The sequence below is a fragment of the Denticeps clupeoides genome, chromosome 7 (genome assembly GCF_900700375.1).
Source record: "Denticeps clupeoides chromosome 7, fDenClu1.1, whole genome shotgun sequence".
Taxonomy (NCBI): domain Eukaryota; kingdom Metazoa; phylum Chordata; class Actinopteri; order Clupeiformes; family Denticipitidae; genus Denticeps; species Denticeps clupeoides.
The window spans coordinates 16,316,902-16,328,813 of NC_041713.1; the positions used below are offsets into that span (position 1 = coordinate 16,316,902).

The 11,912-nt window shown below is 41.7% G+C and overlaps 1 long non-coding RNA gene across 2 annotated transcripts; it reads left to right on the forward strand.

Moving 5' to 3' along the window:
- The first annotated feature begins 395 nt into the window (after positions 1-395).
- On the forward strand, positions 396-10,304 carry LOC114794369 (uncharacterized). 2 transcript variants are annotated; one of them, XR_003750340.1, is made up of 5 exons: positions 396-761; positions 1,008-1,186; positions 2,786-7,965; positions 8,096-8,340; positions 8,477-10,304. It is a non-coding gene; the product is annotated as an uncharacterized LOC114794369 (long non-coding RNA). The 2 variants fall into 2 exon arrangements; XR_003750339.1 differs by having other exon boundaries at positions 2,786-8,340.
- Positions 10,305-11,912: the final 1,608 nt, after the last annotated feature.

The window sequence follows — 11,912 nt, forward strand, 5'->3', positions numbered from 1 at the left end:
GGCTGTGAGGGTTCAAGCTCCATTTTGGCACCAGTTTTGCCCTGTTTATACTCAGTTTGGGGTGTGCCGGATTTACACCATGGAGTGAACGGCAGACTACATTTGATCTGGCAGAATATCTTCCACTTTAGGCCTAGAGACCCTGGACTCGGCCTGAAAGGTGAGTTTAAGAGGTCAGTCATGATCTCCTGCTAAATCAGTCCAGGAGGGCCTCCACTTCCTTGAACTAGAATCCAAATCAGTCGCATACTTGAGGAACTTGATTCTCTTTCCACAAAAAAAACAAAAATCAATGTTATTTAATGTGTCATTTCATGACATAAACGGGAGATCTGCACTCATTCGATTTTCTTGATAAATCCACTGCTGCAACGGTGTGTAGAGGGGTGCTGGGCCCTGGCAGTGACATTTTGACTGATGAGGACCCTCTCTGCAACATACGCAGTTGTTAATAGCGGCCAGCTATCATCTTCAGCCTTGAGCGTTGCTGCCGGCGATCGTGTTGCGTTTCACCTTCGAGACGCGAATCTTGTGGAAATGCTAAACCACTTAGTAGTGTTATAAAAAGCCCCACCGCTCTGATTCAGCAGCTGTTTTACCCACGTCCCCCTGCTCCCCCTCCCCCGAGACGCTCCGGAGATTTTCCAGCTGCAGCGCTGAGCTCCTGTAACCTGTGCGTGTGCCCATGCTCACAGCCAGAGCGTGTGCAGGTTCTCCTGGGCCAGTGGACACCTCTGCCATAGCCCGAAGGCGCAGAGCAGGTATCGGTGCGAGACAAGGTTACTCAGATAACCTCTGTCATCGGAAAGCCCATAAATTAAGTTCCACATTAGTAACAAGTTGCTTGTTAAACATTTATAGCTGTTTACAATCAGCCCTGCCGCATGTCGTTAATGTGAATTATTTACCTCCCATGACATTTGAAGTCTGGCCATGGAGAACGGCACAAAAAGACTTCTGGTAGGGGCATACGTTGGAACACGCTGATGTTAATGTCTGTGTGTCAGATTCAGATGAAGTTGTGTCGGTTGCTGACGCAGTGTGTCCCCTGATGACAGCGTTCTGCGAATCTTCTCAGAATCTTCGGCTGGAATCTCTCACACGCACTCGCTTACGCAGAAATACTGACCCTTTGCCTGATATCAGGGGACCCTCAGGGGAGGAAAAAAGGAGAACTGGGCCACAGGTAAGTTGGAAAAAGTGCTGCCCCTTTTCCATTCGCCGTGCTTAATGAAAGATAACATATGAATTTTTTACCCCAGTGCAAAGGGTGCCATAGCGAGCACAAGCATCCATCTACAGCACAAGTCAGACAGGTTTACAACATTCTGATCTGCTTTTACCCTTCAGCATGGAGGAAATAACCTGGCAATGGACATGGCCATTTATTGCTGTATCTTTTGCTTTTACAGGATCAGTTGGCCATGTGGGGTTACCATGAGGCCAATAAAAAAACTATTGCAATATTGCCAAACGCTGAATGAAAGCTTTTGATAGACAATGGAAGAGTGATTGCCATTTGGGAAAAAATACATTTCTTTATGGGAACAGAAAAAATCTTATTGAAAGCTTATTTATGCTGATTCTGTGGCAGGAGGGGTGGTCTATTCAATTAATTTCAATTGAGGTTGATTTACCATTTTGTGATGGATCGGCAGGAGGTTTTATTATAAATGGAAGAGGATTCCAGTAGCAACCTGTGAAGGAAGTTAAGGCAGTGCTCGAAAATAAGGGTGGCCACAAAAAATATTGACACCTAGGGGTGTACTCACTTTTGTGGTTGTTGGCGGTAATATCTGTGTGTTTAGTTATTTTAAGGGGACAGCAAATTAACACTGTTATACAAGCTGGACTACTTTACACTATAATAAAAGTTTCATATCTTCAGTGTTGTCCAAATGAAAGATATAACAAGGGCTCTACTCACTTTTGTTAGATAGTGTAGCTATAGATTAGATGGGAGACAAGCACCTTCCCATTGCGTCCTCCCATTGGTTTTAAATGTATACACCAAGACGCCGCAGTTGCTGTAGTGGACCTTGAATCTTTACCTACATTGTTCTCTCAAAGGTCTTTATGTTCTGGAATAACGGTGGAAATGCTGTTAATGCCAAAGTTGTTCTGTGCTTTACTGTGGAATGCGTATGTCATGCAGTGTAAAAAGTAAAAAATTTGAGGCAACTGCTTGCGAAGCAGTTTTAAGTTTTCTATGATTAAGTTCAGAGAACTTACCGATGCTTCACTTTTCCCTACTTTTTTTACCCAATGTGTATACATGAATGTAAGCTGCAGGTGTTTGAACGTGAAAAGAACCCTTTGCCGGTGTTTACTCAAGACAGGGAACTCCGGATATCTCAAGTCTCAAAATAAACTAGCTGGGGGCCTAATCTCCCGTGGAGTGAATTAGCAGACACATAGTCTTGCCCTATAGACAAGACGGGGCAGGGTGGCGGGATCAATGTTTGGGGCTGGATGAGCATTGGCATGGCTGGGGGAAGGAACGATCTCTCTCTGCTCATATTTAACTTGGTGTTAGAAAGATTAGAGAATCAAATCAGCAGTGACATTGAACTCAAACCACGAGGAGAAATAGACATTGCCCGCCCCAATTGTTCTTTGTCTAGCGAATAGAATCCCACAACTCCAACAGATGGCTGATTTTATTTTGCCACTGGGATTATGGGCGCTCTGAATATCCCCATCTGATTGTTAAATATGTTAAAAGTACTTTTCACTTTAAAACATCCAGTGTTTCTGCTGCTTACTGGATCTCCGGTCTTCCCAGGATTGGGTGAGATTCTGCTGACTCAGCACCCAGAGTGGGAAAAACCCCACAGCTGGCTGGCAATGCGGTTCCTCATGTGACCATGTGACCATCGCTCCAGGATAAAAGAAGACTAGGTCTGCGGAGATGCTTCTGGTCACACGCTGATTCTCCCCACCTACTAGAAGCCTTGCAGATACGGAATGGAGAAAGACCAAATTCTGTGTCACAGCTGAGAATGTGGCATTCTCCACATGAGATTAGACCCATGCGTCATCACGCAATTTTGTCCTCTTGTTCTGTTTCAGATTAAAGGGGTGGCTTACGCTTGGCTTAAGACAGAGAAATTGCAAGGAAAAAAATGCATCCTTGCTGATGTCTGGGGAAGATACGCAACACGTTTACTCATCAAAAGCAACGCACTGGGTTTGGCAAGGGGCTGATTATACAACACTATCAGACTGGCAAGGGATAGGTTTTCTCATGCCCAGTCTCAAGAACAGGAAATTAGAGAGGGACATCTTGACCTGTCCTGTAAGCCCTGGGAGAAAACAGGCAGCAGAAATGCAGCAATCAATACTCTGGACTATGATCTTCATCATAGTCCTGGGTCACAAGACCCCAGACGGTGTATTTTTGTAGTAAAATAAAATAGAGAGAATTATTATTTAAAATATGCCCCTGTTAATGTGCTCATGATGTCGCCACGTGACAAACGTGCTGATTGCTTGACTGCCACCATCCTAACGTACAACAATCCCACTCCACCCTAAGAGCAGAAGGGGTCAGTAGATGTCATCCTCTTCCCCTGCACTACTGTTCTGCTGGGGGCATGTTGCATCGACATGCTTATGGAGATCATTCAGATTATCCCAAATTGTCTGCTCCCTGTGCATTTTTGTCAGATGGCGTCACCCACTGCAGCAGCACATTGCAACAATCTGGATTATCGCCCCAAAATAGAGCTTCTTTTCGTAGAGGTCAGCATTTATATATAAACAAAACATCGTTGTAACACGAGAGGTCTAGGACCTATTACAGAATTTTATTGTATTATTTACCCAATGGGGTTGAAATGCTCTTGCAGTGTCATTTCACTGATTGTATTTAATTGCATTAACAATTAAGATATAAACACACCATGCACTTACAAATTTCCGCCAATTAGTCATGCAGAGCACCCCCCCTCACACCACCACCAATCACCCTGATACCCCCGTATGGGAGTAAGGGGCAGCTATACTACAAGAACGCTAGGGTCACTCAAAATAATGACCTTACTGGCTGATTGTCTAACCAGGCATCAAGGATAAGTGCTAGTGAATAACTCTCAGCAGCACTTTGAGCAGCAGAATGTTATATTTGCATGCCATGTCTACACGTGTTAAGTAGTCATAGCAACAGAGGACGACTACTATGTGTGTTTCTGCCATTTCAGAGTCATTTTAGAGGGGGAGCAAATCTCGTTCTAATAAAGCTTCTAGATATAAAAAAAAAGTTCTGAGTTTCTACACAAGTGACAGCCTCCCCAGCGCTACAGTGCATCACAGAAATCGATAACGTTGTTGCAGGGCTGCCAGGGGTCACAGATGGAAATGAGGTTATGTAATCGTGCCGGGCGGGGATGTAGGTTCCCTTTCAATTCATTTTTCAAATCGATGCTCGTAGTCTGCTGGATCTAGCAAGAACCGGCCGGGCCCTGCTCACTTCGGCAGTGTCCACTGATGTAATCACGCCGATTCTGGCCTTGACCTTTCTTTGGCCTTTTACTTCATGTGCAGTACTATCACTGCAGAGGCAAATGTTTAAAAAAAAAAAAAAAAAAAAAAGTGCTCGGAAGGTGACAATAATGAGAAGCATCAGAATCGAGGCCATGCAAAAGGGCCAGCGAGACAGACGGAAGCGGCTAAAAACAGTCAAATGCATCAGCAGCGCAGCTGCAGCTGTTCAGTTCATGGCGATCGACCTAGTTTACCCCTCATCGCAGTGTGCATATTACATTTCAGGGTTCTTGTGATTTTAAAATAGTAAAAATGTTCCAAAGTGCTGGTAAACAACACATGCAGGCCATATTTTGCCTCCCCTTGTGTCACATTACAGCTCCTTTTTAAACACGCAGATTCTTCTTGAGCTCCCGTGGCTATAGGGACCTTGGGAATCTAAAGGGACCAGCTCTTGGCTCTTGACCTTTTGGTATTTTTTTTTCCTAATCTAGTTTTGTGTTTTTACATTGTGCTACACATGATATACACACTGTTAACACACTATGTGTTTCTACACATGGACTCTTATAGCCCTGAAAGAGAAGGAATGTCAGTCCTCTCACTTTGGGGAAAACAAAGCTAAGTATTAAGGGTATTAAGGATATGCTACAGTATCATGTCATTGAAAACATAAACCGGTTAGATATTTCTACACTAGCATGTGATGTTCTGACTAGGTGGATTCTGTTCCCCGTGCCCTGTACATTGCAATTAATTAATAAATAAATATTAAAAATATACAAGCTTAAGGCCAGACGTTTTGTTAAAATTACATGCTACTATTGCTACCTCTGATGAGGGTTTGTTAATAAAAGAAATGCAAAAGAATTTGTAATGAAGCCCATGCATCAGTAACAAAGTGAATCTCACTTCATTTTACAGTGTGTTGAGATACTGTTGTGTCATAATGATAAAATAGGTTGCTGTAACAGTGTGGAATGTGAATTTCCAGACACTGATCTAAAGTTCCATGTCCACCGATGGTGAATAGGAATGAAAAGAAAAGGGGTTTAACTGAGAGCCAATTTATTAATAATGAGGCTATGTGGGCACAGACAGCGTTGCCTTGAGAGGTACTTGGCATTTAGGCCTGGCTGAGGTTGAAAATGTTCTGTTAATGGAAGACACACTGCAGATGTGTCTGCAGATGAGTAAAGAAATCATTGAACCTGCATGGCTTCTATCTGCAAGCAAGTATAAAAGGGACAACAGACTCTTTAAATGCACTAGTGGACATTTTTTTTAGAGCAATGTTTTTGATGCCTTAAAGAAATATGCATTGTGACGTACTCTACTATTTCTGTACATGCCACTTTAGAAACAATTTGCGCACGCATCTGTGGAGCTGTTTGGAACCCTGAAAATATGCGTAATTCATGGAACGCTTTCTTTTAAAATCCCATTTGGCTCCAGATTTTGTTAAGAACTGTAGTTGCCCTGAAGGCATTGAAAACGGGAGACTCGTGTAAAAGCTTTTAACAGTACTGCCTCTGTCATGGAGCTAGTTTCTTAAACATTGATATTACTCTACTGCTAGGGCAGGACGTATCTTTGGGTCAAATGGGAGGGGTCGAATGTATGGTCCGGCAAAGCAGCCACAGATCACCATCTTACGAAACGCGTTTTCTAAAACAGCGGTGTAAAATGTTGTTTTTCACATAGCAAGAAACCCCTGCCATAATGCATTAGGAATGTAGCCCATGATGTGATGAATGTTTCATTACCGCAAATGAAATGAATAAAGAAAACCACCAAGTTACTAATATAAGATGATTAATGGTTTTATTAATTAGGATGATGTGATTATATTGGCGGAGGTTATATCGGCTGGATCAGATTTTTTTTGGGGGGGAGCAGAATGTTCTGGAGAAAGCCATGCTCTGTCCAGTGTGGAACCCCCACTCAAGGTGCAACAGATCCTACCCAGAGAGCACATAAGAAAGCTATGTACTGCCCAGGCCCGGTTGAAGCATATCCGCTTTCAAATTCTTGTCACCAGGAATGAAATGCGCCATCTCCAGAGAGAACTGCCCTCCTTCCTGGCACGTACGGCTCCTTTCCGTAGCCTTTCTGAAAATGGCCTGTGCCATCTAGGGTCACTGTGTCCAACGGGAAGTGAGACTATTTATGCCTACTGAGTTGAAGCACAAAGCAGAGGAGCTGAGGGAAATTTTGGAAATACAATGTAAAAAAATATACTTTACACTGTATTGTAACACCAACCGGAGCACTTCTGCTTGGAGTAAACATGCCGTTCTCTTTGGGAAAGGTGTAAATCCCAGGGCCTTAAGTGTAGGCCTACAAGGATTAATGAAAATGCAATTATGTGTGACTGCCAAGTGGGGTTAGGAATAATGTCACAAAATGAAAATCTCCATCAAGCCACTCTAATGAGGAGGCGGCTGAACTTCGACAACATTATTAATGGGACTTATTAATGACAATCCCAAAGCACCAGTGGTATAAAAGGCCCTCTTGTACACTTACACAATATTGTGGGTGACATATTGCACAACAGTTTTTTTATGTTCTGGGTCAAACAGTGATGAATAAGATGAAAGAGAAAAACTGCTTTATATAGAGATAGTGGTTTCTTAATGACGGTGATGTGTGGGCAGAGGTAGACTGAGAAGTGCTCGGCATTTAGGCCAATGTGTGTAGTTTATTTGCACTATTTGCGAAAGAATCTGCAAATAGGTGAAGACTGGTACTCATGATATTAAAGATTAGGGAACTTCATTGTTAAGGTGCGAGGCCATGCCAATTTATTGACAATGCCTTTGAAAATATAATTCTTTACAGTTTTTCTCAAATGCTTAAACACAAAAGCCAATCCTCTAAACCAAATGACCAGTTGTCTAAACACATTTACTAAAACTAGCCATTATTTTCCAATATCATGAACACATTTCACATGAAGACACAATTCACAAAACACAATCCTCCGTTCTCATAAATCTAAACACATTTTTCTTTGCTAAATCACAAGTTGCAAAAGAACTCTGCTCACATTCTCAAATGAAAGCTCATTCGATGCAAAATGCTTGCCACAGTCACAGTCACAATGAACACACCCGGCGTCAGTCATTACGCACAATGACTCAAAATTGAAGACACTTGTTGCTAATGCAGTGACCACATGTTTAAAAGCAAGTTCAGAGTGCACAGTTTGCTGAAGATTCCAAACGCAAGACAGAGGATGGAGACAATCTGGCCGTGGAAGAAGAGGAAGGAACGAGGAAGGCCAACAAGGGAGAGGAGAAGGTCCAGGATGGAGAGCAAGACAACCTCGCACCATCATTACGGACGAGATGTGAGCAGTCATTGACCATGTCATAGTCCATGGCATGACAATGGCAGAAGCAGGACTAAGAGTCCGTCCAAACCTGAGTAGGTTCAGCGGGCCACCGTGGTCAGGGCATTCAGACAACATAACAGGTATTGTACTTTATTGCTTTCTTTGTCACAATACAGTTTTACAAGCCTGTGAAAGTAGTCTATTGGTTTCAAATTGTTATCAAGTTGTTATTGTAAAACATGTCAATTGACAACACGTTTCTTTCTTTAGAGTTGAAAGAATGCCACATAGAAGTGGGAGGGTCGCCATATTTACAGCGGCACAAGAAACCCTCATTGTGGATATGGTACCACCAGACTCTGAGAGATCAGAGAGATAATGTCAATTTTGAGAGCATTGATTATGTCAGCTTGGCCACAATAGGCCGAGTTCTGCGGCGCCAAAATATGAGGATGAAACAGGTCTATAGGGTTCCCTTTGAGCGCAACAAAGACCTACGTTACGAGTATGTGCAAGTAAGCATACATCCATGTTCACAGTACAGTTAGTGGACATAATGTGTTGCTCAGTAGCCTACATTACTTCTGGACAATACTGTGCTACCTGATGGAGTGTTGTTCTGAACACCTGTGCACGTTCACATTTTCACAGAGGATATTACAGTTTGACGCGATGGCCAGACCTCATGAGTACCTCTTCCTGGATGAGGCTGACTTCAACCTGCAGAAACGAAGGCAAAGAGGCCATAACATCATTGGCCAAAGAGCAATCACTGAGGGTTTATTACTCTTTGTGCGGCCATGGGTTCGGAGGGGCTTGTAAGACCTAAGGACAGCATGCCGGTGGACAACACCCAACGTCTCCTTCCTAGAGGAGCTAAGAGACATCCTCCTGGACTGCCAACAACACCATCCTGGGCCCGCATATCACATTTATGTGATCATTTGCGACAATGTCCGCTTCCACAGAACAAACCATATCAAAGAGTGGTTCACCACCAACAGTAACCACTTTTTAAACGTCCGTCTGCCACCCTACTCCCCTTTCCTGAACCCTATAGAGGAGCTCTATGACAGACAACCATACACTAGAGAGATCCTCCTAAGGGCAATGGAGCTTCCAAGGATGATTTCGCTATTCCAGGGTGTTTCGCCCGCGGTGCCTGGCAAGAGACAACATAGCCTGCGATGTGGATGAGGTGGTGTGGTCCGATGCAGTTCAACGACATGATGTCACACAGTGATTGTGGTGTGTGTGTGGTGTGAATAAAGTAAATTAAAAAACTTCACACCCTGATCATGTTTTCAAGAGTACTGTTGTGTGCAATAGGTTCTGTTTTTGCATTGAGTTGTGTTACAGTAGTGTACATGCAGAATTTTCTATAGATTTATACTCTTCATATGAAACTCTCAAATCTAAATGCTAGAGATGTAAGACAATCCGTTTCTATAAAGTTTCTAAAATATGCAATGGCAGTTATGAAACAAAGATCCTTCTCACAAATTGAGCATTGTGTTTTCAATTGTTTTGCTGTAGTATGTAATGATGTGTATAGCGTTTACATTTTTTACATTTTCGAGCTACTCTTTTGGTGTGAAAGTTTGAGTTTTTAAGTGGGAAGGTGTCGTTTTGTGTATGTAGCTTTAGAAAAGGGTGTTGTGTAGAGCTGAAACAATTATTCGAATAACTTGAATTATTCGATTACAAAATATATTTGAGGAAACTCTTTGCCTCGGGGCTTCGTTTATTTAGTCACCAAAGTACATTTATTATCATATCACTCCCGTGGAGCTATGCAGAGCGGAGCTGTGCAGCACCGGAATCATTGTTCTACATGGACTGTTTTAACTGACGTGCATTTCAAACATTTAAGGAGGAAACTGAAGATACCGGTGAGTGTAAAAGGCATAAAATATCTAATGTGTGTGACCATTTTACGCTACGTGGACAACGTAGTGCAGTGTATACACTAAAATGGACCTGGCTTACCTTAAAAGTACTTCGTCAAAACTACAGCACCTTAACCGAAAATATCCTCACGTAAACCGCATAAGGTATCATATTTTTATGATTGCTAACTAACATTAGCGCATCTTGTGTTATGAGTCGATAGTGATGAGGCATGATAAGGCATGAGATCTCACTCATGTAATTCATCCCTCCCCATTTCTCCCTCCTGCGCGCCACACACAGCCAGACACCCACACCCACACACACTGATAGGTTCATCTCAAAACACGCCTTCCCCATACATAAGGTAGTAATAATAAATGCAACAGATGGACAAATCTACATTCATTAGCATATAGATTTACTTTTGGGCGAGTTTATAGCATTTTCTTGCCCACAGTACATCACAGCGCAGGCTTGCACATTCATTGCACACACATGCAATAAGACAAACTCTCTTTCGATTTAGCACATAACACTGCACAAAGACAAACATTCTACCTACCTACCTCATCTGGATACAACTGAACTGTATTGTTTAAGTTGGATTATTAGTAATACTTGAATTGTTTCTTTTTACTATTTTGTACCTTTATACTTTTTTTCTCTTTATTCTCAGATGGGCTATAGCAGGGGGTACACCCCTTTTTTTTTTATTAAAATAAAACTAAGGACAAATAGACTAACCTATGTTTCATAGTTTTTTTTCATGTACATCATGAATGTTTCACAAAAAGATTGATTAAATTATTAGTTCTGGAGCCAGTAACCCAAAGGTTTTAAGCTTTGATCTAATAAAAGTATTGAGTTTGAATAAAAAAAACTTTTTTTGTGAGGAATAACAGCAAATTGCTTGTTCATTTTAAGAGGATTTTCATGTTGCATAACTCACTGTTGACAGAGTTGTTTAAAAACATTTAAAAAAAAAAAAGCTATTCGATTACTCGATTAATCAATGAAAAACAACAACAGAATACTCGATTCAAAAAAAATATTCGATAGTTGCAGCCCTAGTGTTGTGTTTAGACATTGGGGAACATGGAGGAAACGTTTGTGAAATGTGTTTTAGCATTTAAGAAAAAAAATAATATGGAACTGGTATATACACCGCTCAACAAATTAAAGAGAACACTCAAACAACACAATGTACCTCCAAGTCAATCACACTTCTCTGAAATCAAACAGTCCACTTAGGAAGCAACACTGATTGACAATCATTTTCCTATGCTGGAGCAGGACGAGCACTGCCAGAGTCCTGCAAAATGACCTCCAGCAGATGTCAGAAACAGACTCCATGAGGTTGGGATGAGGGCCCAACGTCCACAGGTAGGGGTTGTGCTTACAGCCCAACACCACGCAGCATGTTTGGCATTTGCCAGGAGAACACCAAGATTGGCAAATTTAATAAGAATATTTCATTCAGATCAGATCATTAGGATTTCTTCAAATCTTATCTTTGTGTTGCTTTATATTTTTTAGCAGTGTGTGTATATTTAACTGTACAATTGAAAATAAAAAGTTGAGTATCTTTTTGACAGCATGGCATTTTTTTCCTGGCAAACATTCCAGTGTTGGAACACTGGAGCAGTCAAATGATCCTAAGCTCAGCGATTGAACTCAAGATGGCGCTTGAGAACAAAGAACATACTGTGAACATTGTCTGGGATTTAGGGCTTGGTATTTAAAGAGTAGTGATTAATTTAGTAAGTTGCAAATGTTTAATGAATTGTAGTTATATTTGAGAATTGAGATATATTTAAATTGTGCACTGTGGAACATCAAATGTAAGACTGCCAGGAGATAAGACTGACCTTATCTGACCTGGAGGCAGTGAGGATGTACGATGAAAGCTCTGGCTGCCTGGCCTAATCTCCACTTACATTACTTCCCATTGCAAAATTACACCACTGCTTTACAATGCACTGTCTGTATTCCAGGAGCAACACTGACAGAGAGAGAGAAGAAAAAATGCCTTGTTCGCTCTGATTTAAAAACTTTATTCCATCAACATGACGTATTATACAGACACTCAGAAAAAAAAAAAGAAAACAGCACACACCCTTACACACATGAATTGATAAACGCGTAAAATTCAATCATGGCCTCATAAAGCAGTCGGCTATTAAAAAAAAAAAAA